Raw genomic sequence first — 25,545 nt, forward strand, 5'->3', positions numbered from 1 at the left:
AGGGGGTACTCATCACATCGTCTCCCGACCAGTGGGTCGGGCCGAGGACCCCCATGATGATTCACTAATGGGCTACTTCGGGCAGCCCATGCCGAATACAAGGAGGATTCCACAAGACTTGGCGCACAAGACAAGGACTCCTCTAAACCCTAGGCCTATGGTGTATATATAAACCGAGGCCAGGCTAGTCAATAGACAATCTCATATTCATTACTACAATCTCGTGGTAGATACATGTACTATGTACTATCCGCATATCAATACAATCAAAAGCAGGACATAGGGTATTATCTCCTTGAGAGAGCCCGAACCTGGGTAAAATCCTATGTCCATGTTACCATCGCTCCAAGACGCCTAGCTTAGGACACCTACTATGGGATCCGCCGGTTTTGACACCGACACCCGTCTTCAACAGGCCCCAGTCGAAGGACGGGGCGGCCCCCGCCGGGGCGGACACGGCCTCGTTGGCCATGACCCCTCAGGCCGACCTACTCGCCCTCCTCGCAGTGATACCGCGGCGGGGCCTGTCGATGGTCACTCCGCCAGCCCCCGGGACGCGACCAAGCACTATAAAAAAACACTTCCGTGATGGTATGTGTTTGTCACAGTAGGTCACGTTTTCTGTCATGCATGTACATCCATGACGATTTTATGACAGAATCAAGATAGTCATACCTGTGTTGTCGTAGAAGTGTTCCATGACATTACCAAAAGTATCATCATGGAAGCGTCCACTTCCATGACGATAAATCGCGCGTCATAGAACTGCGTTCGTCAAGGGTAACCGACACGTGGCATCCACCGTAACAGGTCACCGTTGAGCTATTGGGTACCGGTTTGGATATGATAACCCGTTAAACAGCCCCGGCCAATGGGGATTTTCCACGTGTAAAATTCTCATTCGCCGGACAATCCACGTGTCATCTCATCGTTGGGACAGATGTCATCCCTATGATGGATGGAAGACGCCTATGATATGTCGACACGTGGCACAACCCAACAGTGGCCCATTTAAGGTAAAAAGGCCGGCCCAGCTAAAGGCCCACCATATTTTTCAGACACTAGTGGGTTGGCCCGTTAACAGCCTGCCATGTTTGGGGTCAATTTGAGGCCCATATCAAATGAGGCCCATTCACACCCTGTCGTGTTTTGGGCTAAATTATGGCCCATATCAGACCAGGCCCATTAACAGGCCACTATTATTTTGGGCCCATTGTAAGTCGGGTTTGTATTTCAGCCTGTTAAATGCCCGTTTACCAGTTTGGCTCGATAATAGTTTCAGCCTGTTAGCGGCCCGTGGTGCATCTGGGCCGTTGTTGACCTAGTTTCACTTTAGGCCATCTAACTGCCCTTGCAGAAACTAGGGTACTTCTTGTCCGAAGTAGCTTTAGGCCTCTTAACGGCACTTAGTCTTCGTGGATAAATTTCATCCCAACTAGCCTATCGGCCTGTTAATGGTGTGTGTAATAGTTGGGCCTAATTACAGCCCGCGTTGAATCCGGCCAGCTTACAGCCCATCTGTCAATGCCCCGCGACACTGTTGGGCCTAAGGCCGGCGTTGATACCGGCCTGCTTAAAGCCCATAGTTTATTGGGCCAAACAGGGCCCGAGATATATTTTGGCCTGTTAACGACTCGTTCTATTTGGGCCAAACATGGGCCTTAGGAAGTTTCGACCTGTATTGGCCCGTGAATTTTTAGGCTCAAAGCTAGCCCAATCTAGTTTTTAGCCTACTAAAAGCCCAAGGTATTCTCTGGCCCAGCTGGCCAGAACTTTACTCGGCCTGTTAAAGGCGGAAAACTACTATACGTTTTGACCTGCTAATGGCCCAAGATGATTATAGGCCCACGTTTTGGCCCATATATAGCGAGTTACGGGCCGGCCTGAAGACCGAGAACATTGAGATCCATTGAAACTTTCGGCCTAAATTACAGCATACCGACCAAGAATAAACCAAGACTATACAATAAAGAAATTACGTCATATTACACTGGGCATCCAAGTTCGCCACCGGTGATAAAAAAAGCGCAACGTGACCGCGAATTACATACACTGGGCATCAAAGGTCGCCACCAGTGCATATAAACGCGCCAACAAAAGAATACACAAAATTGAGAGCACTTCATAAGGCATTAGGCCTGGCCTGGATGTGCACCGCAAGCAGCCGAACAAGCTGATGAGACCTCAGTTGTGTCAGCGGTAGATGCTCTATCCCTAGCTGTATAGCACCAAAGCCCACAAGGCAGTCCTCTGAGATCTTCTTTGCATCATTGACATCAAGTCGTAGCTGAGCTGAAGCAAGCCTTTCCACTTTAAGTTGAGACTAAAGAAGTCGAACTGATTGAGGCAACAACTGCACAGAGGTTGTCTCACAACTGCTGGTGAGTAGCTTCAACTCACTGTCTTCATCAAGACATGACCATGGGGTCATCTCGCTCTCTTCAAGATGGTTTGGCTTACTATCTTCCCTAAAGTTCTGCCTAGCATAAGAGACACGACTCTGAAAGAGAAACAAGGAGACACGTAATAGGTTTCACAATTATATAAGCAAATAAATCGACTTGTTCTGCATAAAGAACATGTTTATACAACAACAATTTAAAACTGGTAGTTGTTGCAAACATCCAATCAGATGCAAACACCAAAGTAAACGGCCGTGGAGGAAAAGACGCCTATCCAAATCTATACTAGAACAAAGTTTGAAGGCTTGAGAAGGATGAATTTACATTACATGTTAACACCGGCTGGACAAAGCCCTTCTCCATGTCGATGGAAGGATAATTCAATAAATTCCCCAAAGAAACTTCTTTATAAGCATGGCCATTATTCTACATTTTGTAAAGAGTAAATATAGATCAAATAATATTGGAAGAAATAGAGGATATTGAAGCTCAAGTGCATAGTGATGATACATAATCATATAGCAGTTCATTAAGTACATCGTTACAAGGCAAAAGGTACTGACAAGAGGAATGCAGACATCAACGTGTGAAGTGGCATTGGCTTTATTCAACATTTTGGTAAGAGTAAATGTAGATCTGATAATTTGGAGAAAGTGGAGGGCAGGGAAGATAAGATGCAGAGTAATGCTAGACAATCAACTATCTCGCAATGCAAGTACACTAATACTACCATCGTCCGTTATTACTTGTCGCTCAAATGGATGTATCTAGCACTATTAAGTTCTAAATACATCCAATTGAGCAACAATTAATTCGATACAGAGGGAGTACATGACAACAGGTACTTACATGAGCAATCCAAAACGTCATAACCACTGTGTTAATTCTACATTTATCTAAGAGTAAATACAGATCTTATAATTTCGAGCAAAGGGAGGATAAAGAAGAGAACAATTACAGTGATGCTAGCTAATCAAACAACAATGAGTGTAAGTATGCTGAGAAAGGGCAAGAGGTACTGACAACAGAAATGCAGTGCCCAGTATTGTTGTGAGATCCTATGATCCTTTGAGAAAGGAGATTATTCTGAAAAATTAGTTTTCATACAAGAGGGAAGGTAAGGCACATGCAGAAATTTAGGAGTTCAAATTTTGAATTGATATCATAGATAGTACCTGACGCTAGGCTCTCTGCAGTTCTAATAGGGGTTTAGCTAGTGGAGTAGGGGTAAAGTGTGCTAAAGTTGGGCCCGTGTTTTCTGTGGCTGCTGATCTATCTGATTTAACATGTATCACTACCTTTTCCAAATACCTAGTTTGTACTACTTGAGGATCTACACTCACCCTCTTCCTTTTGGACATCTATTATGAAAGAACAACATTTGACTGAAAAAACATAGTATGATGACACATGGAATAGGTACAGAAAATGGATAGGTATGGCATATACTCATATATGATGCTTAAACTAAGCAGATGGTGGTGTAACAAAGTAGAAGTAATGCAAGAGTTCATATGCAAAATATGTGCGACCAATACAACCTTGCCAAGTTAGAGCAAGCACCTTGATGGGTGAATAAGGTAGGCCATCCTCCACCATGCCAAGTTTGTTAGCCAGTGGATTGTTCCGAAATACGTGCACCCATTCTCATATTCATTTTGGTCATGTTCAATACCTGTCATTCATGAAAACATAAAATCAAGTGAGATTATCTTTGTAATGCAGAAGTGATTCTAATGGTGTGGCACCCGGCTCAGAGCGACCGGTTTGCCTTGCATTGCCAGCCTAGAGATCATGTCTTCTGGCAACACACAACAGATTGGTACAGAAATACAACCGCTTTATTGACACTAGCGGAACATAGAGTCCGATATTACATCAAGTAGCGAGGCCAAGCGGCACACACGGTGCTGTTGAACATATGTACATTATTTAGTAGACATGAGCAAGGGCCTCGACATCATGATAAAACTACGCTGCAGAGGAATGACGACGTAGAAAGACTCCATCTCACAGGGACACTGATGTGGACACGGTCTAGACTGCAATGCAATATGCAACTCCAACTCCGATATGATTTCTCCTAAAACTGGCATGACACGCCAGGTCAGTACATCGAATGTACTTGCAAGCTCATACAAACAAAGCAAGAATGGCAAATAATCAATGATATTTAAGTAGGTTTAATGCAAGAATTCAACATGCTTCTCGTGAAGTGATAGTGCTCATAACAGGGTCTTTCTGACCCGCTTACCATCTCGGTTACCTTGTAACCATGAACCTCATCATATCAACGTGATCACTTCCACATCACAAACGAAACCATCTCGATGGTCTCAACAACTTCACCAACATAACCAGTGCCACAAGTATTTACATTGTGTGCAAGTTTTAATATTTTTGTTTATCCATGATATGACCTACTACGAACTTGTGTCCATAACCGAGGACGCGGCTATCGATAGATTAAACACACTCTACAGAGGTTAGTACATTGTACCCACACCACAGAACCCATGGCCTCAGACTCCCATTTGGGTGGACCAATGGCGTTCCGACAGAACCAATCTATTGCCATGACACTCTCCCGGCCACTCCGACCAACTCCCCTTTGGGCTAAGTCATGGGTGGCCCCGATGCCACTCCGGACATCCAACGGCCACCGTCGTGGAAAAACAATCGTCCCGAACAGGGACATGGTACCAAAACAACTATGGGCACAGAAGGTTAGACCTACCTACAGGGCCAGGGTAGTGCCAGCAAATAACCTTCCATCATTGGAGGCACCGGCGAGAGGCATAAAAACATACCGCGAAAGGGCCCCCATAAAGGCAAATGTGGTTGCACTAACGGAAGCTAGATTCGATGGCACCATGACTCGATCAACAACATGTTCAAGTTGGTTTATTACCAGGTTTCAACTTGCAAATAATTTTACCGAGTCATATCATGCCATGAAAATGCAATGGACCAAATATGCACCATTTCAACATAATACCGATATGAAATAGATCAATCATATCGTCATCTTACTCTACTGCATAAACTTGTTTATTCAACCATAATGCTAATGATAACAGAACAATCATAGCAAGAACTTGATCTAGCATCAAATAACTTAATATAAATTTTCTATATGCAATTAAAATAACCATATTGTAAAAACCATAGTTATTGAAGTGACACTCTTGGAAATATTTGTGATGGCTTACCTTAGTACAGTGGAGGGTCACACTCCCTGTGGTAATCTTCAAGGGAAAAAATTCCTTCTGAAAGTAATTAAAATAACAAAAAGAAAATGTCTCATAACACTGTTTTATTCACCAGAAAATATACACAGCAAGAAAAAATCTCATCTTTTGCATGCTGATAGAGAATTTCAATACAAAACCAATGCAAAAAGAATCAGGTCATTTGGACTTATAGAATAAAAGTTATGGCTGGTCAAAGTTCAGTCAATATTCTGAATTTGAATTGATTTTTGAAAAAAGAAAAGGGGGTGACATCGATTGCGTAGTTTGGCAAAATACGCCTCCACTCGTACCGCTTCAGGCACGAGTGGTGAAGCCGACAATGGGCCCTACCTACCAGGTTTGGAGAGAGAGAGAGGGAAACAGAGGAGGGGCAGCGCGTCGTCGGTGTTTCTCCAGCGAGGAGAGGTCGGCGGCCGCCGGGGAAGGGATGGATTGACGCGCAAGACTACAGCGCACACACACATACCCGTAGCTTGGCGAGAGGTGGACGGACGAGGTCGGCGCGGTCGTCTCCGGCGGCTGCACCAGGCGGCGCTCGTTGGAGAAGAAGACGTCGGCATCGAAGGGTCGTTCTAGTGGCTCCAGAGGCACCAGCGGACCACCAGGAACACGCCAACGCAGTCGGTCGAGCTCGAGAGGCACTGGAGTGGGAGGTGGCAGAGGAAGGGGATCGCTAGTGAGCTCGGGTCGGGGACGGCGTCTAGAGGCCTGCCCGGCCGGGCTGCGGCTTCCTACGGTGTCGTGGAGGTTGAGCGGGTGGAGAGGTGAGGAGAAATGAGCTCGGGAGGGGCCTATTTATAGGCGTAGCTGAGGCAGGGATCGAGAGCTCGCCGGAGTCTCTGGAAGCGGCGCACGGCGATGATGAGCGCCAGTGAGAGAGGGAGAAGTGGCCAAGGGTCACGCGGCCACTATGGGAGGACGGAGACGAGCACAGGGCGCGAGAGGGGACAACAACAGTGAGCCCATGCTCACAGGGCCAGGGGTCGTCGTGCCCGTGCTCACTGCGGGGAACTCTAGCATCGGCGAGCGGCAGGAAGGGGTCATGGTGATGAGGCGAGGCAGCAGGTGCCAGGTGGCGAGCTGGTTTGGCTTCGGGCGCGCGCACGAGCGAAATAGAGGCGTCGGAGGCACCCAGAGCGTGTCGACTAGCTGCCTGGCATCGTGTACACGCGTGGTCACCACGTGAACTCTGGCATCATGCCACGCAGCACCTTAAATCCATGTCTGGGGTGCTGTTCGTGCAAGACTAGGTCGATCCAAGCACTTGAGTTGATCACAGGTCGACTGGGTGTAGTATCTTGGCAAGTTTCTCAACGGAAACTTGTGATAATAATAGAGAAGAATCTAGAACGACTTTACAGCTAATTTTTGGAACTTAAGAGTTTCTTAGGAGGGTAATGAAGCCCTAAAAATTTCAGCTCCATTGGATCAAGGAAAGTTGCACTTCCTTCACAACATGCATCCAAAGAATATTCAGGAATTTTCTCAGATTTTTGTGGGCAAGAAAAATGAGGGTTGGTTTGGAGCATAAGTGATTGAAGTACTATTTCAGAGGGAAATGAATATTTTTCATTTAAGAAAAATAATCCCTTGGCCATTTTATCATATATCAGAGAGAAAGAGATGAGTTTGAGAATTAGGTGAGTCACTTGGGTGAAAGCCAAAGAAATGCCTAACTGATTAAGTCCAAATGAGTTCATTCAAGACTCAAATTTAAATCAAAAATGCAAATAAATCTAGAAAAAGAAAGAGGGCAAAAACCAGGGTGTCACAAATCCAATATTGCCTCCCTGTAAACCCCTTTGTGCTATCTCTGCAATTCTTCTGAGAGATGCCATGCATGCTGTAATTTGGTGTGTGCATTAATATAATGTGGCCTGCTACTCAGAATATGAGAGCTCCAGAAGTGATGATACTTCGCAGCTGACAGCTTCAACATATAGTAAAGAAGAACAAGTCGACCTGACCTGACATATTCAAAATATACTAAGGGAGAACAACTCGACCTGACCAGTCGACCGCAAATGTCTCTGCTACTGTTCCCAACAAGGAACATACTTATTAAAGAAGAGAAGAGGATCATGTTAAAGAAGAGCAGATGAGCAAACATATTGAAGATATTACAAGTCTTTCTATACAATGTCTGTTGGTGACCCATGTTGAACGAGAGCACACAAAGAAATACTATTCCTTCCGGTCTCTCCATATGTGGCTCACATGCATTTCGAAACTAAAGTAGAAACATTTAGCTGACCAATTAAACATTTCTCAGTTTTACTAATATCAGCATAATGTCATATTCGAATCTGTATAACTAAGCTTGTTTAGCTCGATGGGTGGAGCAGTGCTATTATGACATGAACCACGTAGGCTGACGTGGGCATTGATACGTCTCCAACGTATCTATAATTTTTGATTGTTCCATGTTGTTATATTATCATTCTTGGATGTTTTACAATCATTTTGTAGCAACTTTATATCATTTTTGGGACTAATCTATTGACATAGTGCCCATTGCCAGTTGCTATTTTTTACTTCGCAGAAAATCAATACCAAATATAGTCCAAACGCAGTGAAACTATTTGGAGAATTTTTATGGACCAGAAGACACAAGATGGGCCGAAGAAGTACCAGAGGGGTGCCCCGAGGGGGGCACAACCCACCTGGGCGCACCTGGGGGCCCAGGCATGCCCTTGTGTGTTGTGCCCATCTCGGTGGCCTCCCACACCACCTCTTTCCTCCATAAATACCCCAATATTCCAGAAACCCTAGGGGAGTCCAGGAAAATCAATTCCAGCCGCCGCAAGTTCCAGATCCAATCTAGACACCATCACGGAGGGGTTCATCATCCTCATTAGTGCCTCTCCGATGGTGCGTGAGTAGTTCATTGTAGACCTATGGGTCTGTAGTAGCTAGATGGCTTCCCCTCTCTCTCTCTCTTTTGATTCTCAATACAATGGTCTCTTGGAAATCTATTTGATGTAACTCTTTTTGCGGTGTGTTTGTTGGGAGGTGATGAACTTTGAGTTTATGATCAGATCTATGTTTTTATCCATGAAAGTTATTTGAGTCTTTTGATCTCCTATATGCATGATTACTTATAGCCTCGTATTTCTTCTTCGAATCTTTGGTTTAGTTAGGCCAACTAGATCGATTTTTCTTTCCATGGGAAGAGGTGCTTTGTGATGGGTTTGATCTTATGGTGCTTGATCCCAGTGACAGAAGGGGAACTGACACATATGCCGGCCGGAGTCGGTCTACTAATCTTGAACATGATGCCTATATAATGATCATTGCCTGGATATCCTCATGATTATTTGAAGTTCTATCAATTGCCAAACGGTAATTTTTTACCTGCCGTATTCTATTTTTCTCGAGAGAAGCCACTAGTAAAATCTACGGCCCCGGGTCTCTTCTTTATTATATTTGCCTTCGCGATCTATTTTTATTTGCTTTTATTTTCAGATCTATTAATCCAAAAACACAAAAATACCTTGCTGCAATTTATTGTTATTTATTTTATCTCGCGTTCCCGTGCGATCTATTTATCCAATCTACTACAATTTTACCTATCTTTTTACTCGTGAGGGATTGACAACCCCTCTCTTACGTCGGGTTGCAAGTATTTGTTCTTTGTGTGCAGGAGCCGTTCACGTGCTGTTGCGTGGTTCTCCTACTGGTTCGATAACCTTGGTCTCATCACTGAGGGAAATACCTACCGTAGCTATGCTGCATCATCCCTTCCTCTTTGGGGAAATACCAACGTAGTTCAAGCCGCATCAAAAGGAATTTCTGGCGTCGTTGCCGGGGAGGATCAAGACAAGATAGTCTCTCGACAACTTGCCAATTTCTGGCACCGTTGCCGGGGAGATATCATCAACATCTACCAGGTTCCTAATCACAAATCTCATCTCCATGCAATTACATTATTTTCCGTTTGCCTCTCGTTTTCATCTCCCCCACTTCACAAAAAAATTGCGGTTTTATTCACCCTCTTTTCCGTTCGTCGTTTTTCTCGTCAGATCTGTCTTTTTGCTTGTGATCTTGTTGCTATGGCCAGCAGGACTACTCCTCCCATGTCACCAGATTTTGAAGTTTTATACTTCAAACAAAGACAAGGAGAAAATTTGAAAGATGCTTGCTATAGGCTGATGGAATCCTATCGCATTTGCAATCTAAAAGGGGATGCAAAAAAATTATTTCAGAATTTTTATATAGGTTTAGACTTGCATCATAGACAACTTTTGGATTTTGCCCCTAAAGGAAATTTATTGATCTTGATGCTAATACCGCTTATGATATCCTAGAAGGGATTTTGGGAATTTCGCCTACCAAAAAGGGGATTTCTTTTACTCAAGAAGGAGCTCAAATTTTGGATAAGTTGAGTGATTTGCATAAACATTTGGTTGAGTTACAAAAATACAATGAACCTTTGAAACATAGCAGTGGGAACCTCAATCGAATGAATACCTTGATTACTCTTTGCAATAAGCGTTTGGATATTTTGGATCTCAAGATGGTCTCTTTTCCTAAAAATCTTGGGAAGGGTAAAGAGCCTCCCGGGTTTGAAAAGGCCCTCACAAAAGTTGCAAACTACAAAGATGACAATACTTGAATCCTTGCATTATGCCTAGCTAGGGGCATAAAACGATAGCGCTTGTTGGGAGCCAACCCAATGAATAAAATTTATTTTTGTCTTTTTCTTTCTGTTCTTGAGTATTTGCACAATTATTCTACTGTTATGATTGTGTTTTTTATGTTTAATTTAGTGTTTGTGCCAAGCAAAGCTTTCGGGATCATGTTGGGTGATAGTTGCTTTCATCATGTTGGAAAACAGAAACTTTTGCGTCCAGTAAAATAATTTTTAAAAATCACAGAAGCGAGAAAAAAATCTGATTTTTTTACATGAGATTGATATACAAATTGCCACGTTGTCCTAATTTTTTCGAATTTTTGGAGTCACAGAAGTATCGAAAGTTTTCAGATTGCTACAGAATATTCTGTTTATGACAGATTCTGTTTTCTGTTTGTTGTGTGGTTATTTTGATTGATCTATGGACTCTTTCGGGGGGTTTGAGCCATAGCAAAGTTGGAATACAGTAGATATAATGAAAAAATAAAATATGAATGGGTTTGCAACAATACTTATAGTAGTGATTTGCTTTGTTATGCTAACAGATCTCACGAAGGTTTTGTTGAGTTTTGTGTGATTGATATTTTCAAGTTTTGGGTGAGATCACGATGGATGAAGGAACAATGAGTAAGAAGAGCCTAAGCTTGGGGATGCCCATGGCATCCCAAGCTATTATCTAAAGAGAAGCAAGAAACTAAGCTTGGGGATGCCCGGGTGGCATCCCCTCTTTCTTCTAATGACCATCGGTATTTTACTTGGTGCTATATTTTTATTCGTCAAATATCATGAGTTTTGCTTGGAGCGTCTTGTATGATATGAGTCTTTGCTTGTTTTATTTTTTATTTTTAGTCTTGAATTCTTGTTGGACACACCTATTTGAGAGAGCCAAAATTGTTCTATGACTTGTTAGAATTGCTCTCTATGCTTCATTTAAATCTTCTTGAGCTATGGAATTCCTCTAGTGCTTGACTTATATCTTTTTGAGCACGGTGTGCTTTAGTATTTTTGAAGAAATGCTCTATCTTGCTTCACTTAGATTTGTTTGAGAGTTAGTAATTTTTTTAAGAAATTCTCTCTTGCTTCATTACATTATTTTGAGAGAAGTAATTTTGTGCTCATGTTCTTCACTTAGATTTGTTTGAGCTATCAAAAGCAACACATGAAACTAGTCCCGGAGTGATAGATATTCAAGAGGGATATAATAAAAACTTTCATGAAGATCATTGGACAAAATAAACTTGATTCCTTGTAATAGTTTTGCCATATGATGATATAATATGTGAGTCATGTTGATGAGTAACTACGCTTTAGTAAGAATATTGGTGTTTAGGTTTGTGATTCCCTATGCAAGGACAAAAGTCAATAGTTATGCAATGAAATTACATCCTACTTGTGGTGCATTATTCGGTGTTAGTTATGCTTAATGCTCGCATATGAGATTTTTCGTTTCTTGGTTGGATGCTTCTCAATCTTTTGCTAGCCTTCATTTGCACTAAGTATGATCACTACTTGTGCATCCAAAATCCTTAAACCAGTTTCGCCATATGAGTCCACTATACCTACCTATATGCGGTATTCTTTTGCTGTTCTAAGCAAATTTGTATGTGACATCTCTAATTTTCAAAATAAATTTCTCTTTTGTGTGCTCGTACCGCTCATGAAACGGTACGAGGTGGCTGATATTATTCTCAAGATGAGTGTTTATTCACTTGTCGTTGCACGAGAGTACGGCAAAGGTACTAGGGATGCCCAGTCCCAAAATGAAAAATAAATTTACTTTATGTTGTCAAATAATAAATTCCCTAGAAAGTGTTGGTATGGAAGGCACCCGTGAATACGGCTAGCCATGGAAACTAAAAGTATGGTTGAAAAAGGAATAAACTTTATTTTCTGTTTGGGAATCACCTATGATGTATCTAGCATGGAAAGTATTGGGAACTACTCGATCGTTTCGTTGACAGGAAAAGCATGCCACCCAAAATATTTTTATCTCATCTTTTTCGCTTTGAGCTTTGGCACCTCTATGAATCCCTACTTCCCTCCGCGAAGGGCCTTTCTATTCACTTGATGCAATTTTTATTTTGAGTCTCCATCTTCTCTTATAAAGCACCAACTAAGGAGCACTATGATCGTACTTGAGCATTGGATGTAGCTAATATGCGAGTGTGTTTCATGAATGGATCAATGATTGAGCATAATGGGCTAGGGATAACTTGCTTTAGTATTGATATTTTCAAAGACTTTTTTGCTTGTTGATATGCTTGAGTATTGAAATCTTCATGTCAAAACTAGACTATTGCTTTGAATCATATAAAAAAGTCCAAATGTCCATGTTATAAAGAAAAGAATATGTGATGAACATGTTGTTGGGGAACGTAGCAGAAATTCAAAATTTTCTACGCATCACCAAGATAAATCTATGGAGTAATCTAGCAACGAGGGGAAGGGGAGTGCATCTACATACCCTTGTAGATCGCGAGCGGAAGCGTTCAAGAGAACGGGGTTGATGGAGTCGTACTCGTCGTGATCCAAATCACCGATGATCTTAGCGCCGAACGGACGGCACCTCCGTGTTCAACACACGTACGGAGCAGCGACGTCTCCTCCTTCTTGATCCAGCAAGGGGGGACGAAAGGTTGATGGAGATCCAGCAGCACGACGGCGTGGTGGTGGAAGTAGCGGGATCCCGGCAGGGCTTCGCCAAGCGCAAGCGGGAGGAGGGAGGTGTGTCACGGGAGGGAGAGGGAGGCGCCAGGGCTTGTGTATTGCTGCCCTCCCTCCCCCCCACTATATATAGGGCCAAGGGAGAGGGGGGGGGCGCAGCCTTGGCCCTTCCTCCAAGGAAGGGTGCGGCCAGGGAGGAGTCCTTCCCCCCCAAGGCACCTCGGAGGTGCCTTCCCCCTTTAGGACTCTCCCTTTTCCTTATCTCTTGGCGCATGGGCCTCTTGGGGCTGGTGCCCTTGGACCATATAGGCCAAGGCGCACCCCCTACAGCCCATGTGCCCCCCGGGGCTGGTGGACCCCCTTGGTGGACCCCCGGACCCCTTTCGGCACTCCCGGTACAATACCGATAAAGTGCGAAACTTTTCCGGCGACAAAAATAAGACTTCCCATATATAAATCTTTACCTTCGGACCATTCCGGAACTCCTCGTGACGTCCGGGATCTCATCCGGGACTCCGAACAACTTTCGGGTTACCGCATACTAATATCTCTATAACCCTAGCGTCACCGAACCTTAAGTGTGTAGACCCTACGGGTTCGGGAGACATGCAGACATGACCGAGACGACTCTCCGGTTAATAACCAATAGCGGGATCTGGATACCCATATTGGCTCCCACATGTTCCACGATGATCTCATCGGATGAACCACGATGTCGGGGATTCAACAATCCCGTATACAATTCCCTTTGTCTATCGATATGTTACTTGCCCGAGATTCGATCGTCGGTATCCCGATACCTTGTTCAATCTCGTTACCGGCAAGTCTCTTTACTCGTTCCGTAACACATCATCCCGTGATCAACTCCTTGGTCACATTGTGCACATTACGATGATGTCCTACCGAGTGGGCCCAGAGATACCTCTCCATTTACACGGAGTGACAAATCCTAGTCTCGATTCGTGCCAACCCAACAGACACTTTCGGAGATACCTATAGTGTACCTTTAGCCACCCAGTTATGTTGTGACGTTTGGTACACCCAAAGCATTCCTATGGTATCCGGGAGTTGCACAATCTCATGGTCTAAGGAAAGGATACTTGACATTAGAAAAGCTCTTAGCAAATGAACTACACGATCTTGTGCTAGGCTTAGGATTGGGTCTTGTCCATCACATCATTCTCCTAATGATGTGATACCGTTATCAACGACATCCAATGTCCATGGTCAGGAAACCGGAACCATCTATTGATCAACGAGCTAGTCAACTAGAGGCTTACTAGGGACATGGTGTTGTCTATGTATCCACACATGTATCTGAGTTTCCTATCAATACAATTCTAGCATGGATAATAAACGATTATCATGAACACGGAAATATAATAATAACCTATTTATTATTGCCTCTAGGGCATATTTCCAACAGTCTCCCACTTGCACTAGAGTCAATAATCTAGTTGACATCACCATGTGATTAACACTCATAGGTCACATCACCATGTGACGAATACCCAAAGAGTTTACTAGAGTCAACAATCTAGTTCACATCACCATGTGATTAACACTCAATGAGTTCTGGTTTGATCATGTTATGCTTGTGAGAGAGGTTATTAGTCAACGGGTCTGAACCTTTCAGATCCGTGTGTGCTTTACGAATATCTATGTCATCTTGTGGATGCTACCACACGCTACTTGGATCCATTTCAAATAATTGCTCTACTATACGAATCCGGTTTACTACTCAGAGTCATCCGGATTAGTGTCAAAGTTCGCATCGACGTAACCCTTTACGACGAACTCCTTTTCACCTCCATAATCGAGAAAATTCCTTAGTCCACTAGATACTAAGATCCATTCCCGGATCACTATTGTACCCCTTGACCAACTCATGGCAAGGCACACTTCATGTGCGGTACACAGCATAGCATACTGTAGAGCCTACGTCTGAAGCATAGGGTACGACCTTCGTCCTTTCTCTTTCTTCTGCTGTGGTCAGGTCTTGAGTCTTACTCAATACTCACACCTTGTAACACAGCCAAGAACTCCTTCTTTGCTGATCTATTTTGAACTCTTTCAAAATCATGTCAAGGTGTGCGTTCTTTGAAAGTATCATCGGGCGTTTTGATCTATCTCTATAGATCTTGATGCCCAATATGTAAGTAGCTTTATCCAGGTCTTCCTTTGAAAAACTCCTTTCAAACAATCCTTTATGCTTTCCAGAAATTTTACATCATTTCAGATCAACAATATGTCATTCACATATACTTATCAGAAATGTTGTAGCGCTCCCAGTCACTTTATTGTAAATACAAGTTTCTAACAAACTTTGTATAAACCCAAAAACTTTGATCACTCCATCAAAGCGTATATTCTGACTCCGAGATGCTTGCTCTAGTCCATGGAAGGATCGCTGGAGCTAGCATACCTTTTAGCATCCTTAGGATCGACAAAACCTTTCTGATTGTATCACATACAACCTTTCCTTACGAAAACTGGTAAGGAAACTTGTTTTGACATCCATCTGCCAGATTTCATAAATGCAGCTAATGCTAACATGATTCAGACGGACTTAAGCATCGCTACGGATGAGAAAATCTCATCGTAGTCAACTCCTTGAACTTGTGAAAATACTCTTTGCCACAAGTCGAGCTTCATAGACGGTAACATTACCGTCCATGTCCGTCATCTTCTTAAAGATCCATTTATCTCAATGGCTTGCCGATCATCGGGCAAGTTCACCAAAGTCCATGCTTTGTTCTGATACATGGATCCTATCTCGGATTTCATGGCTTCTAACCATTTGTCGGAATATGGGCCCATCATCGCTTCTCCATAGCTCGTAGGTTCATTGTTGTCTAGCAACATGACTTCCAAGACAGGATCACGTGCCACTCTGAAGTAGCACGCATCCTCGTCGTCCTACGAGGTTTGGTAGTGACTTGATCCGAAGTTTCATGATCACTATCATGAGCTTCCACTTCAATTGGTGTAGGTGCCACAGGAACAACTTCCTGTGCCCTTCTACACACTAGTTGAAGTGTTGGTTCAATAACCTTATCAAGTCTCCACCATCCTCCCACTCAATTCTTTCGAGAGAAACTTTTCCTCGAGAAAGGAACTGTTTCTAGAAGCAATTACCTTTGCTTCCAGATCTGAAATAGGAGGTATACCCAACTATTTTTGGGTATTCTATGAAGACGCATTTATCCGCTTTGGGTTCGAGCTTATCAGCCTGAAACTTTTTCACATAAGCATCGCAGCTCCAAACTTTTAAGAAACGACAACTTAGGTTTCTCTAAACGGTGTCGTCTTAACGGAATTGCGTGGTGGCCTATTTAAAGTGAATGCGGTTGTCTCTAATGCTTAACCCATAAACGATAGTGGTAATTCGATAAGAGACATCATGGTATGCACCATATCCAATAGGGTGCAGTTATGATGTTCGGACACACCATCACACTATGGTGTTCCAGGCGGTATTAATTGTGAAACACTTTCCACAATGTCTTAATTGTGTGCCAAACTCGTAACTCACATACTCTTTATCCTCTTGTCACGATGATCTTCAACTTCACTCTGAAATTACTTGAACCTTTCAATAATTCAGACTTGTGTTTCATCAAGTAAATATTCTCAGCATCTACTCAAATCATCTGTGAAGTAAGAACATATCGATATCCACTGCGTGCCTCAGCACTCATTGGTCTGCACACATCAAATGTATTACTTCCAACAAGTTGCTCTCTTGTTCCATCTTACTGAAAACGAGGCCTTTCAGTCATCTTGCCCATGTGGCATGATTTGCATGTCTCAAGTGATTCAAAATCAAGTGAGTCCAAACGATCCATCTGCATGGAGTTTCTTCATGCATATATACCAATAGACATGATTCGCATGTCTCAATCCTTTCAAAAACGAGTGAGTCCAAAGATCCATCTACATGGAGCTTCTTCATGCGTTCTATACCAATATGACTCAAATGGCAGTGCCACAAGTATGTGGAGCTATCATTACTATTTTATATCTTTTGGCACGAACATGTGTATCACTACGATCGAGATTCATTTTAGGTGCAAGACCATTGAAGGTATTATTCAAATAAACAGAGTAACCATTATTCTCCTTAAATGAATAACCGTATTGCAATTAACATAATCCAATCATGCTCAACGCAAACACCAAATCTCGATGGTAGAGGGAGCATGCGATGCTTGATCACATCAACCTTGGAAACACTTCCAACACATATCGTCATCTCACCTTTAGCTAGTCTCCGTTTATTCCGCAGCTTTTATTTCGAGTTACTAACACTTAGCAACTGAACCGGTATCTAATACCCTGGTGCTGCTAAGAGTACTAGTAAAGTACACATTCATATAATGTATATCCAATATACTTCTGTCGACCTTGCCTGCCTTCTCATCTACCATGTATCTAGGGTAGTACTGCTTCAGTGACCGTTCCTCTCATTACAGAAGCACTTAGTCTCGGGTTTGGGTTCAACCTTGGGATTCTGCACTAGAGCAGCAAACGATTTGCTGTTTCATGAAGTATCCCTTTTTGCCCTTGCCCTTCTAGAAACTAGTGGTTTTACTAACCATCAACAATTGATGCTCCTTCTTGATTTCTACTTCCGCGGTGTCAAACATCGCGAATAGCTCAAGGATCATCATAACTATCCCTGATATGTTATAGTTCATCACGAAGCTCTACTAGCTTGGTGGCAGTGACTATGGAGAACCATCACTATCTCATCTGGAAGATAAACTCCCACTCGATTCAAGCGATTGTGGCACTCAGACAATCTGAGCACATGCTCAACGATTGAGCTTTTCTCCCTTAGTCTTCAGGCTTAAGAAACTTGTCAGAGGTCTCATACCTCTTGACGTGGGCACTAGTCTGAAATCCCAATTTCAGTCTTTGGAACATCTCATATGTTCTGCGACGTTTCAAAAAACGTCTTTGGTGCCACAAATCTAAAACGTACGCACTGAACTATCACGTAGTCATCAAAACGTGTATGTCAGATGTTTCGCAACATCTACAGACGACGCTGAGGTTCAGCACACCGAGCGGTGCATTAAGGACATAAGCCTTCTGTGCAGCAATGAGGACAATCCTCAGTTTACGGACCCAGTCCGCATAATTGCTACTACCAACTTTCAACTAAATTTTCTCTAGGAACATATCTTAAACAGTAGAACTAAAGCATATGACATAATTTGCAAAGACCTTTTGACTATGTTCATGATAATGAAGTTCATCTGATTATTTAATGAACTCCCACTCAGATAGACATCCCTCTAGTCATCTAAGTGATACATGATCCGAGTCAAACTAGGCCGTGTCCGATCATCACGTGAGACGGACTAGTCATCATCGGTGAACATCTCCATGTTGATCGTATCTACTATACGACTCATGTTCGACCTTTCGGTCTCTTGTGTTCCGAGGCCATGTCTGTACATACTAGGCTCGTCAAGTCAACCTAAGTGTTTTGCATGTGTTCCGAGGCCATGTCTGTACATGCTAGGCTCGTCAACACCCGTTGTATTCGAACGTTAGAATCTATCACACCCGATCATCACGTGGTGCTTCGAAACAACGAACCTTCGCAACGGTGCACAGTTATGGGGAACACGTCTCTTGAAGTTTTAGTGAGGGATAATCTTATTTATGCTACCATCGTTCTAAGCAAATAAGATGCATAACATGATAAACATCACATGCAATCAAATAGTGACATGATATGGCCAATATCATCTTGCTCCTTTGATCTCCATCTTCGGGGCACCATGATCATCTTTGTCACCGGCATGACACCATGATCTCCATCATTGTTTCTTCATGAAGTTGTGTAGCGACCAGACCTCAAATGGCCTGTGCTGCTGTGCACCAGTGTCATCCCTGGATCAGTAATGCTGACACGCACAGTACAAATGGAGGATTTATAACAGAGTAGCAATCACACACTTATTACATCGAATATCTCCAAAGAGATTAAGTATGATAAGCATGGCTTAAGGCCATCTAATAACGATAACAGCGGAAGACTTGGAAGATAAGTGAGTCCATCAACTCCAGCGGCATCACTGAGTATAAGACCACGACCTAGGGCATCTTACTCGTCGTCTGAAAAGTCTGCAACATGAAACGTTGCAGCCCGAAAATGGGTCAGCACCTAGAATATGCTGGCAATGTAACACACAGAGATTAATGAATAATAGCAATGCTATACTACATGCATATATGGCTGGTGGAAAGCTCTATGGTTACAGTTTTGCGAAAAGCCAATTTTATCCTACTTCAAAGGAATAAATTTTATTTAACTATCATGGTGGTTGTGAAACATTGAGATGGTTGACAGCATCTCAATCCCAATTAAAAAGTCATCAATAACCCAACAAAACTAATTAGAAATAACATAGTGTTGAGATTCACATGATAATCCAAGTACTAGATACTCAAGTTGTCCATAACCGGGGACACGGCTAACCATGATTAGTTTATACACTCTGCAGAGGTTTGTGCACTTTTCCCCACAAGACTTGATCTCCTCCGTTGGATTACTCGCACTACATGGTGTTTGAGTAACGGATGACCAAGACACAGTCTTTCAGAAGTGTTTGCACCTTACATATGGGTAGACAGTTACACCTACTTTCCCCTACATCTGCTAGTCTACCACTGTAAGAGTTCACACAACTTAGTCAACTATGCTAGAGCCCATAATAGCTTGCGACTGCACACGGAAGTTTGTAGCATGAATAATCTCATGATCCCTTTGAACCTGGGTGGCGGTCCAAAAGAAAAACAGGCAATCCTGGAATACCCAGGTACCTCAATCCACCCAGATGTGAGTTTAAGTTGCCACCTTAAGTAAACCATTAATTAACAATCTCACATCTGTCATGAATTTCACTCAAACCCAATCCACGTCTACGAGCATAGCATGGCAATAGTAAAATCAACGTAGAAGTAACTCCCAAGGGTTTGAATAGAAAACAGGTAATAGGTTCTACCTCAACTACTTCCCAATACCCACAATTTAATTAGATCCTAATCAGGCAATTGTTTGAGGAAAAGATCTAATGCAATAAAACTGGGTATGAACGGGATATGATCAAAGTGTTACTTGCCTTGCTGATGATCCGCAAAACCTAGCGATTCGAAGTAACAAGCGGCACACTCCGGGTACTCTATCGCAAACAAACAAGCATACAATTAGTACTCATCTAATGCACAGGTAAAACTCGAATGAAAGATCCAACCAGAAAGTTCAACTTAAGAACTCCGGTTTGCAAAAAGAATCAACTCGAAAGAAGCAACGAAAGTCAAACGACGAAAGAAAGAAACTTCGTTTGCTAATCTGGATCTAGGTCAAGTTTTACTGTAGCAAAAACTTGTTTGAGTAGGTTAAACGAAAAGAGAATTTCGAGACGAAACTCTAGGCGCTTGAATCGCCTGATTCCGATAAACGAGCGAGAAGTTAAACAGAATCGAAGATTCGATCGGAAATCGAATCTGAGAAAATAACGAGAAAATCCGACGAAAAAGAAAAACGGACGAACGGTTAAATAACGGACGTTCGTTAACAGAGAAAAACCGACGAACGCGTTCGTTAGAACGAACGGTTCGGTCAACGCTTGCAAAATAATAAAACCGAAAAAAACCGATCTAGGGTTTTTTTTAAACGAAGGGTTTAAAAAAAACCGGCAACGACGGAAACGGCGGCGGCAGTACCTCGACGGGCGGGCTCCGGCGAGGGGCTCTGGCGGCGGGGCTTGGCGGCGGGGTGCGGGGCTCTGGGGGGCGACTCCGGCGACGAGGGGCGGCGGCTCCCGGCGGCGGTGGCGGGCAAGTGCGGGCGGCGGCGCTCGGCGAGATGGGGGCGGCGGCGGCGGCTCGAGGTGAGGAGAGAGGCGAGGGGGGTATATAAAGGGGGGGTCCGAAGGTGGCTTGGGGAAGGGGGCGGCGAGGGGAGGCGTGCGGCGGCCGGACTCGGCAAGGCGGCGGCGGCGCTCCCGTGCGGGAAGAGGAGAGGGCGCGGGCGGGCCGTCAGCTGGGCCTTTGGCCCAGTCGGCGCGCGGGCGTTTTTTTTTAAAGTTCCGTGGAAAAAATAGGTAGAAAAATAAATACAAATCATAAAAATATGAAATCAATTTTCCCCGTCTATTTAGAAAATCTAGAATAGGGTGAACATTTTTTTAAATCAAAATAAATATTTTGAAAACATGCAATATTTTTAATGCAATAAAAATTGCAAATAAAATCCAAATAAATTCCAAACAATGATTTTAACATTTTTCCTCCAGTATTTCAATTGTTTTGGAGAAGTCATATTTTCTCCTCTCTTTTATTTAAAATGAAATATTTTTCCGGAGAGAAAAATAATTAAAACCACACTCTTCGTTTAAAAATCAAATTTGAAAATTCGAGAAAATCCCCAACTCTCTCCGAGGGTCCTTGAGTTGCTTAGGATTTATCGAGGATTTATCAAAATGCAAAAAAACATGATATGCAAGGATGATCTATGTATAACATTCCAAATTGAAAATTTGGGATGTTACAAACCTACCCCCCTTAAGATGAATCTCGCCCTCGAGATTCGGGTTGGCTAGAAAACAGGTGGGAGTGGTTTTTCCGTAGATCTTCCTCTCGCTCCCAGGTGGCTTCATCTTCTGTGTGGTGACTCCACTGAACTTTGCAAAACTTGATAACCTTGCTGCGGGTAACTCGGCTGGCATACTCGAGAATCTTTACTGGTTTCTCCTCATAAGTCAAATCACTTTCCAACTGAATCGCTTCCAGTGGCACAGTATCTCTCAGTGGTATCTCAGCCATTTCTGCGTGGCACTTCTTCAACTGCGAAACGTGAAATACATCATGAACTCCAGACAATCCTTCGGGCAATTCCAACTTGTATGCAACTTCTCCCATACGTTCCAACACTCTGTATGGTCCGATAAAACGGGGCGCTAACTTTCCTTTAACTCCAAAGCGCTTCACTCCTCGAAGTGGTGATACTCGAAGATATACTCTGTCTCCGACTTCGCGAACTGTCTCCTTTCGTTTAGAATCGGCATAACTCTTCTGCCTGGACTGGGCTACCTTGAGCCTATCGCGAATCAACCTCACTTTCTGTTCAAACTCCTTAATCAAATCTGGTCCAAACAACTGACGATCTCCAACTTCGTCCCATAACAACGGTGTTCTACACCTCCTTCCGTACAAAGCTTCGAAAGGGGCCATCTTCAAACTGGTCTGATAGCGGTTGTTATACAAAAACTCCGCATATGGCAAATTGTCGTCCCAACTAGATCCATAATCTAGTGCACATGCTCTCAACATGTCCTCCAAAATCTGGTTGACTCTCTCGGTCTGTCCATCTGTCTGTGGGTGAAATGCTGTACTAAATTCCAGCCTGGTTCCCAACGTTTCATGTAACTGCTTCCAAAATTTCGAGGTAAATTGGGTTCCTCTGTCTGATACAATGGTCCTCGGAACGCCATGCAAACATACGATCCTGGTCATGTATATCTTTGCCAACTTAGCACTGGTGTATGTGGTCTTCACTGGAATGAAATGAGCCACTTTCGTCAAACGGTCGACTACAACCCATATCGAGTCATAGCCTGAACGAGTCCTGGGTAATCCCGTGATAAAATCCATTCCTATTTTATCCCACTTCCATTCGGGTATCGGCAATGGTTGTAGCAATCCTGCTGGCTTCTGATGCTCTGCCTTCACTCTCTGACATACATCACAAACTGCTACATACTCCGCAATATCCTTCTTCATTCCGGTCCACCAGAAAGTATTCTTCAAATCCAAATACATCTTGGTATTTCCTGGGTGAATCGAGTACAGTGAATCATGGGCTTCCTGCAAAATCAACTTCCTGATCTCCGGATCATTTGGCACATATACACGGTCCTCGAACCATAAGGTATCGTGCTCATCCTCACGAAATCCCTTGGCTTTTCCTTTGCTCATCTTCTCCTTTATCTCTTCAATCTCCTTGTCTGTCTTCTGAGCTTCTCTGATCCTTTCCATCAAGGTAGACTGAATCTCCAATGTCGCTAAATAGCCTCTTGGGACTATCTCCAAACATAGCTCGCGAAGGTCCTCGGCTAACTCCTGAGGTAACTCTCCTGTCATGAGGGTGTTGACATGACTCTTGCGGCTCAACGCGTCTGCTACTACGTTAGCCTTTCCGGGGTGATAATGCAATCTCATATCATAATCCTTGATGAGCTCCAACGATCTCCTCTGTCTGAGATTTAACTCCTTCTGCGTGAAAATGTACTTCAAACTCTTGTGATCCGTGTACACCTCACAATGGTTTCCGATGAGAAAATGTCTCCATGTCTTCAATGCATGCACCACGGCTGCTAATTCCAAATCATGCGTAGCATAATTCTTCTCATGAGGTTTAAGTTGTCATGAAGCATACGACACAACTCTTCCTTCCTGCATAAGCACTGCTCCAAGTCCTCGACAAGAAGCGTCGCAATAAACTTCATAGTCCTTGCGTTGATCTGGCAGAATCAACACTGGTGATGTAACCAATCGTTTCTTCAACTCTTGGAAACTAGCTTCACATTCCTCAGTCCAATTGAATTTGGTGTCCTTTTTCAATAGCTCAGTCATGGGCTTAGCAATCCTTGAGAAATTCTCGATGAATCTCCGGTAGTATCCTGCAAGTCCAAGAAAACTCCGGATTTCTCCAACTGTCGCGGGTGATTCCCAACTTGTCACTGTGTCAACCTTGGCAGGGTCTACTGCTATTCCTTCTCCAGAAATAACATGTCCAAGGAATCCAACTTCCTTCAGCCAAAACTAACATTTGCTAAACTTGGCATATAACTGATGTTCTCTGAGCTTCTCAAGTACCAATCGTAAATGCTCCTCATGCTCTTCTTCATCCTTGGAAAATATTAAAATATCATCGATGAACACCACGACGAACTTATCCAAAAACTCCATAAACACTTTGTTCATCAGGTTCATGAAATAAGACGGTGCGTTAGTCAGTCCAAATGACATAACGGTATACTCATACAATCCATATCTGGTGGTAAATGCCGTCTTAGGTATATCCTGCTCTCGAATCTTTAACTGATGGTATCCTGATCGTAGATCGATCTTGGAGAATACTTTAGCTCCTTGCAGGCGGTCAAACAAATCATTGATCATTGGCAGTGGGTACTTGTTTTTGATGGTCACTTCATTCAATCCTCGGTAATCAACAACCGTCCTTAGCGATCCATCTTTCTTCTCCACTAGAAGTACTGGTGATCCCCAAGGTGACGAACTTGGGCGAATATAGCCTTTATCCAGTAACTCCTTGATCTGCTTCTTAATTTCCTCCAAATCCTTTGCGGGCATCCTGTACGGTCTCTTAGATGTTGGCCCTGTGCCTGGCAAAAGTTCAATCAAAAACTCAATGTCTCTATCTGGTGGCATGCCTGGCAACTCTTCTGGAAATACATCCGGATAATCCTTCACCACCGGTACTTCGTCCTGTACAACTCCTGATAAGGAATTTACTTGAGTCCTCTTCGGCATATGCCGGGATACATACTGGATCCTTTTTCCTTCTGGGGTGGTAACCAAAATCGTCTTGCTGGCACAATCGATGTTTCCTCCATACAACGATAGCCAATCCATTCCCAAAATCACATCCAAACCTTGCGATTCCAAAACAATGAGGTCTGAGGGGAAAACATGCCTACCAATGGCCAACGGTATCTGAAAACATCCTTGGGTGGCCATGTACTCTGCTCCTGGCGAGGTTACTAACATAGGGTTTCTGAGAACTTTGGTGGACATCTTAAACTTATTCACGAATCCCCTTGATATGTATGAATGCGATGCGCTAGTATCGAAAAGAACAGTTGTAGTAAATGACTTAACCAAAAACTTACCTATTATTGCATCAGGCTGAGCTTCAACCTCCTCCACGCTCACGTGGTTCACATGTCCTTTGTTGGACGGGTTCGGCTTCTTCCCAGAGCTTCCATTGCCATTTCCATTTTGGGCTTCAGGACATTCATTTGCATAATGTCCATTCTTCTGGCACTTAAAGCAAGTGACTTGACTCAGGTCCCTCTTGGCTGGGGTAGATGGGTTGGTGCGGTTCTGTCCGTTTCCTCCTACATTCCCATTACCATTCTTGGAGCCATTATGGTGGTGCGACCTACCTCCTCCATGGGTATGCTGAAACTGTCCTCCCGGCTTCGGGGCAAATCGAGGCTTCTGCTGAGCTCCTGAGTTATACTTCCCTTGTCCATACTTCCTCTTACGGTTTTCAATCTGTTGTTGCTTCCCTTCAATCATGAGAGCTCTATCTACCAGCTCCTGGTAGTTGTTGAAAGTTGCTACCATCAACTGCATGCTCAGTTCATCATTCAGTCCTTCCAAAAATTTCTCCTGCTTGGCAGCATCTGTAGCAACGTCATCTGGTGCATAGCGTGCTAACTTACTGAATTCCTCCACATACTGGCCTACGGTGCGTCCTCCTTGGCGTAGGTTGCGAAACTCACGGTTCTTTATAGCCATAGCTCCTGCTGAAACATGAGCTGTACGG

This window comes from Aegilops tauschii, chromosome 6 (assembly GCF_002575655.3).
Source record: "Aegilops tauschii subsp. strangulata cultivar AL8/78 chromosome 6, Aet v6.0, whole genome shotgun sequence".
Taxonomy (NCBI): domain Eukaryota; kingdom Viridiplantae; phylum Streptophyta; class Magnoliopsida; order Poales; family Poaceae; genus Aegilops; species Aegilops tauschii.